Below are 5,235 nucleotides of genomic sequence, written 5' to 3' on the forward strand. Positions count from 1 at the left end.
GGCTGCTGCGCGCAGCTGTCTAAAAAGGTTAAAACTTCATCACGTTGCAGTGCACCTACCGCACGGTACCGTACATTGACGGAGTTTGAACTTCTCGATACGGTACGATGCTGCAGGCGCAGTCGAGCTAGCTCGCATGCAGGCAGCGCTAACGTTAGTCCGAACCTAAGTTGGTAAATATTAACAAATAAGTAATGACAATGTTCGTTGTCAACACCTCATTGCTAAGAAATTCAAGTTCATGCTGCTGATACATGATTTTAGGGTTGAGTTCTGCTTCCTAACTCATGTGATGCAATGACGACATTTCATATGGCCCTAGCAGACGAAACTCTCAAATACGGCACTGAGCATGCTCAGTACTGCTTTATTACACTGAGCATGCTCAGTGCAGTGTTATAATAGTATGCTAGCTTCAGTCCATGATTTAATCCATGGACTAAAGTTATGACCGGGGTATAACTCAGCCGTGGGTTAAATTTAGCACCGGGTGCTAAAGTTAGTCCATGGATTAGTTAGTCCACCGTTTGTGAATAGCGCGGTGGACTAACTTTATACCCCGGTATTAGTTAACCCCCGACTAAATTTAACCCCGGTATAACTTTAGTCGACCTTTGTGAATTCGGGCCATAATATACATTCAAAATCAGTGCATGGACCATTATGATGATTCTTTTGTTTCTCATATTGTAGATAGTATTTCTTTCTCATTTTTTCCACTAAGATGGCCAAGTTCTTTATACATTTGTTGCAAATTTTTCATTTATTGTTAAAAGGGTTAAGCCGACTGTGATGGTTATTCTTCCATGCTAAAAGAAAGATTTTAATAGCTGTATTACAAATCCATGTATGATCTCTATGTGAATGGATTCTTTCATTTTGTGGCTTCAAATGTATGCTGTGGCTTGTGACTCAATTCAAAGTGAACAAATGTGCACAACCACATGTATGGCAATCACGTCTCACAATTCAAGTACTACATGTGTATCATTCATGCTGCCTTTTTGCAAAAGCTTTCACTTTCTTTTTAATATAACTCTGAGTCTGAATAGTATAATGTGAAAGTATGAGATTGCAATATGGTAGTACAGGATACCTGTGTGTGGATTGCTATGGGAACTGCCGGGGGGGGGGGGGGGGGGGGGGCTCAACTACATTGCTGTACACACACATGACCAAATAAACATGTAAAAAGGGCATTTTTTAGTCTGCTGGGCAAACCCTTCACTCGAGTAAAGGGTCTGAATTGCAGCCTGCTCATGCCTTGTGTACTGAAGGCCCTCTCGCTCTGAACTGAAACAGCAAGTTTTGTATGTGCTAGTCTTTGCATGGAGACACACTTCTTGATCAAAGTTTCAATCAGGGTCTGTGCCTGCAGACTAGGCATTTTTTGCTGATCATGGCACATCACATGCTTAACTTTTTTTCAGGTTATTCTTGTTTAGGGGGCAAATGAGGAGAAAATTTGAATTTTTTCATATTTCATATAATAAAATACAAAAGAAATAGTGAGTGAGTGATGTCATCAGTTCCCTCATTTGCATACAGACCAGGGGAGTGTTTCATCAACATTTTTGTCCGACAAGTTGTCAGATCTGACATCTTTCCTTGATGTTGATTGGCTAAGAAGCACTGTTACTATGGCAACTGTCGGATAAAACAGGACTTGTCGGATAAAACGTGTGACAAGTCCTTTCATGAAACGCTCCCCAGGATGTGCATATTTTATGAAAATAAGCGAAACTTAAACATTTCATAACTTTCTTATTTTACATCCAATTTTGACGAAATTTTCAGAGTTATGCTTGTTGGATTTTTCTCTTTTCATTCAAATCAACTTTTTGTTGGGATGGGACTTGTCCTATATGTTTTTAATATACATGGTAAAGAAGCAAAATTAATTAAATCTGCATAAACCATGGGTTCAACTGATGGTTTTCAAAACCACCTTTGTGAATTTGGGCCTTGAGGTTCTACTTAGGCTCTAATAAAATTTAAGTTTCAATTTGTTTTCTTTCAAGAGGAATTTCAGATTTGAAAAGGGAGTATATGGGACCATTACAAACACTCATGGTTTAAAAATAAAAAATTTTTACCAATTTTTATGGATATTCTAGGGCCTCATTCAAATTCATTCCCAGTTTTCCATTTATTTTGAGGATTCAGTTGAGATCAATTCTTTTAATGTTTACCGGGTCAAGTTTAAGTTTTGCATATAAAACATGATTATTAGAGTAGGGGTTAGTACCTTTCTCTAATATTTAGTGCCACAATGACACCAGTTAAATTTCTTTGAAGATCTGACAAATTCATCTCAACGAATGAAGCAATACAAGCAGTCCAATTTCTTATCTCAAGAGGTGTTGTTTGCAGTGCATAATTTGAAATTATTCTTTGCACTATTAAGATATTAATCCAAAGTTCACTTGATACCAGTTTCAATTGATCATGATTTGGTATCGGCAATCCTCAATTAAATAGTTAATCATGAACCAATAGAAGATACATTGTAGAATGACTAGCTATTTATTTTGATTATTATTATTCATTAGTATATAAATCAACAGATTTAATCTGAAAGGGTTGGTTAACATATAGAATATATACAAATGATATCAATCATAAGTTTTAAATCATAAAAGAATGTATTTAATTATATATCAAAATATGAAATTAAATACATTCTTGTTTTGTAGAAAAATGTATATGAAAAATATTAAATCTCTTAAATTGTAGGGCCTAACATAATAGGAAAATATGTGGCAAAATCAATTTGGGGTTTTCCCCCAAATGTTATATGATATTCCATAATTCATCAGCTTGAATAAATCTGAAAAGGGAATGTCAACTCTAGAATCTTAGTAATTATACGGTTACCCCACCAAACGAAGTTTGAATGAGGTATATACGAATCAGTGTATGGTCGGGCGGTCAGTTGGTTCGTTGCAAATCTTGCGCATCGAACTACTTCCTCAGTTTTTAACCAATTCTTATGAAACTGTAACTGTAACATTGTAACATTATATGTCCAAAAAATAAGCAAAAATCTTGCATTTTTAACTGCTTCATCTGTTTTTAACCAATTCTCATGATATTTAGCTCACACATTTTTCTTCGGGTAGAACTAGCAAGACAAGACATATTTTTTTTTACATGTGTTGGAAACTGTTGCCATGGTATTAGCATACGACGGGGTTATTAATCACCTTCAGTGATAGTTCTAGTTTTTTTATACTCGAGCAGAATCAAGTATTGGCAATTTTTTTTCTCTATATTGCTATCTTGTTTTCTAGTTGAAGGAAGAAATAAAAGAAATGAAAATTTAGGAGTTAGGAGTAAATATGAATGAATAAGTCAGAAAAAATAGTTCTTTTAACACCTTCAATTAAAATCAGTTTGATTTGCTTTAAAGTTATCATCCAATTCCGTCAATAGGTAAAACCGATTTTCACAAACACTCCCTATTTAATGATTACATTTTAATAATTTCAAAATATAGTTTACACACATGAAGGGTGGAGTTGCCTGGAAATTCTTAAGTCCAAAAGTATTGTGATAAGGAAGATCAGTCTTGATTGAATAGTTCACCACCAAATTTAATCTTAGTGGTTCATTAACTGAAGAGCATTGCCTCCATGTTATACAGGTGGTTCCTTTAAATTAAAACCAGTGGGATGGTGGTTATTTTAAGGCCCTGTCGCACCCTTCTGTGCCAGCCTTGTGGGTGCGTTGTGGGCAATCACCCGCAACAAAGTTTTGAGCATGTTCAAAAGGTTATTGCGTGCGAATTAGACTCGCGCTTCTGCGAGCAACTGCGTGGAAGATACGTGCTAAGATTCTGTCAAAGCAGAAGACCTGCGGATAGCATAAATAGTCACTCGCAAGTCACATACAAGGCTTGTACAGAACGATGTGACATCGTCTTTAGTTGAGTGTAATATAAATGATAATCATTGAGTAGAGTAAGGTGTCTGCTGCCCTCAAGCAGTACTTGGCTTTGCCTAAGGTGACTAATACATGAATATATGTCATGAGACATACTTTGCAGACATGAATACTGGTAGCTTAGATACCAAAAGTGACTCTGTGGGGGAACTTTGCCCCAGGGGTGCCAGTCAAATATATTGCTGTACACATGCGTGACCAAAAAAAAAAAAATTAAAGGGGTGTTTTTTTCAGTTTTGGACACGGCCGTGCATGCACTCGTTACGGGTATCAAAAACACTGATTTAAAAAAAAGGTGGTTTTGAAAGATTGGTCAATGGTCAATCGCAGGGTCAAACGTATTTAGGGTTTTTTTTTTCCAACGCTTTTCTGTTTTAAGACTAGCCAAATGTGTTTAGGGTATGTTTTTTCCCCAAGCTTTTTCACCGGGGCTTTTTCCTCGTTTCTGAAAAGTGTTCGGGCCCGAGACAAAACTTGTTTAGGGGTCATATTCTGGCAACGACTTGTTTAGGGGCCAAAATGTGTAAATGAAGCCCGCAAAAAAATTGTTTAGGGGTTATTTTTGCACTCAGAGAAAAACTCTTTTAGGGGGCGTTTGGAAATAATTTGGTCGGCATGTGTACAGCAATACATTTGACTGGAGAGGCATTACTATGACCAATTTGTGCACGTGTACAAAAAAATAAAAGCAGCAAGTCACATCTAACAAATTTCTCACATGCAAGGGGGGAGGTGGGTGGGGGATTTTAACCAAAAAGGCATGATTTACTGTGTATTTTCTTCTATCACCATGCATGCCAAGATAGTGTTTCCTCTGATATTAGGTGATTTCAAACCGCCTCGATCACACAAATCCCCGTTAAATTGCGAGAATTTTTTCAGTCTAAAAAATACCCAACAATTATTCTGCATTCACTCTGCCCTGAAACACATACTTCGGGGAAAGTTCTCGAGGTTACGAGCATGCACAGTATGGTTTGATAAGCATGCAAGGCGCAAGATTCAAAATTGCAATCTCAGCAGCCACCCACACACTGCCAAAATACCTGCGACCTAGGTAAAAATCCCCGCGGAAGTTCTCGTAATTTTGACAAGTGCCTACAATTTATTTTCTTTCTTTGATTTTACACGTAATTTGCTTTCACACTGCCAAAATTATCTGGTATTTTCTTACTGGGGTAGATCGGGCAAATTTCCCTATTAGAAAATAAGTGGAACTGACAAACTTTGAGGCGGTCTGAAACCACCTGTAGATAGTGTTGTTGTTAACTCTACAGACAGGCTACTGTC

Source organism: Lytechinus pictus, chromosome 1, assembly GCF_037042905.1.
Source record: "Lytechinus pictus isolate F3 Inbred chromosome 1, Lp3.0, whole genome shotgun sequence".
Taxonomy (NCBI): domain Eukaryota; kingdom Metazoa; phylum Echinodermata; class Echinoidea; order Temnopleuroida; family Toxopneustidae; genus Lytechinus; species Lytechinus pictus.